Raw genomic sequence first — 1,651 nt, 5'->3', positions numbered from 1 at the left:
TTAGGAAAATATCACATTTATCTGTGGATTTTCAAAGGCTCCAGTGTATTAATTTAATATATATACCTGAATATTAAGATGAAAGCAATTTTCCATTAACTGCCAGTGGCCTCATTTGTTACACTCAGCCCTAGAGGGCCTCGAACCTCTGACTAGTCTTACACGGTCTGCAACAGCGGGCAAGTGTGGTTTGGTGCCTGTCCTGGCGGAGAACCCCAAATCCCAAAGAAATAGTGACTCAGATTGTGTGACTAGACCATCAGAAGGGTATCTTACCGTGGCAGTCGTTAGGAAATCAGATGCCAACCTCACCTGGAACTCTCTGAAGGGCAAGAAGTCCTGCCACACCGCCGTGGGCAGGACTGCAGGCTGGAACATCCCCCATGGCCTGCAAATTTGATGAATTCTTTAGTCAAAGCTGTGCTCCTGGGGCAGATCCCAAGTCCAATCTCTGTGTTCTGTGTATCGGCGATGAGATGGGTCAGAACAGGTGCATCCCCAACAGCAAGGAGCGATACTACAGCTACACTGGGAGTTTCAGGTGTCTGGCTGACAAGAGTGGAGATGTGGCATTTAGGAAAGACCCCACTGTCCTAGAAAACACTAATGGAAAGAACACTGAAGCCTGGGCTAAGGATCTGAAGCTAGAGGACTTTGACTTGCTGTGCCTTGATGGTACCCGGAAGCCTGTGACCGAGGCTCAGAACTGCCAACTCTCCATGGCTCCAAGTCATGCTGTGGTATCTTGGAAAGATAAGGCAGCATACATTCAACAGGTGCTGCTCCAGCAACAGGCACACTTTGGAGGAAAAGGCAATGATTGCCTGCGCAAGTTTTGCTTGTTCCCATCTGGAACCAAAAATCTCCCATTCAACAACAACAGTGAATGTCTGGCCAAACTTCAGGGCAAAACAACGTATGAAAAATATTTAGGACCATCATATGTCACTGATCTGACTCGTCTGAATAAATGCTCCTCCTCCACACTCCTGGAAGCCTGCACCTTCCTCAGGGCCTGAAGCCCAGGCTGGTGACAAGCCTCCCCCAGAGAGCCTCTGCCCTTACTATGCCCTTACTATGCTCAGCTCGACCCCAAGGACCTGTCCTCCCTTCCTGAGCATGGAGCTTGCCTGTCCCATCTGTTTCACGGCTCCCTGCTGTCATCATAGCAAGAAATAAAATAAGTAATGCTGTTAAAAAAAAAAAAAAAAAGGTAGAATAGGATCAAGAGCGAGTGATACTAAAGGAAGAAGTATGAAGTACACTGAAGGCATCTGCAAAGAGCAAGTCACTGGGAGCTGATGAAATAAAAATTGAAGTCTTTCAGCAAACTGATGCGGCACTGAAGGTACTCGCTCTCCTATGCAAAGAAATTTGGTAGATGGCTATGTGGACAACTGATTAGGAGAGATATATATTTGTTCCCATTCCAAAGAGAGGTGATCTAACAGAATGAGGAAATTATTGGACAATATCATTAATAACATGCAAGTAAAATTTTCCTAACGATAATTCAAAAACAGCTGCATCAATACATTGGGGACATGAAACAATTTTTGCTAACCTTGGATGCATCTTGGCTGAAAGCTGAAAGCAGAAAAATGTTTTCCTGTGCTTTACTGACTACACAAAGGCTTTTTTTTTTTTTTTT

General features: G+C 45.1%; 1 protein-coding gene and 1 pseudogene across 1 annotated transcript in view; both read left to right on the top strand.

The window, feature by feature from the left end:
• LOC102810553 overlaps positions 1-1,019 on the top strand; it is a 4,869-nt pseudogene extending 3,850 nt beyond the window's left edge.
• The window catches only part of LRCH2 (leucine-rich repeats and calponin homology (CH) domain containing 2), a 158,614-nt gene that overhangs the window by 73,008 nt on the left and 83,955 nt on the right, over positions 1-1,651 (top strand). The window lies entirely within an intron of this gene.

Source organism: Chrysochloris asiatica, unplaced genomic scaffold (genome assembly GCF_000296735.1).
Source record: "Chrysochloris asiatica unplaced genomic scaffold, ChrAsi1.0 scaffold00255, whole genome shotgun sequence".
Taxonomy (NCBI): Eukaryota; Metazoa; Chordata; class Mammalia; order Afrosoricida; family Chrysochloridae; genus Chrysochloris; species Chrysochloris asiatica.
Note: the sequence above shows the minus strand (reverse complement) of the source record. Positions and strands in the feature narration are given on the sequence as shown.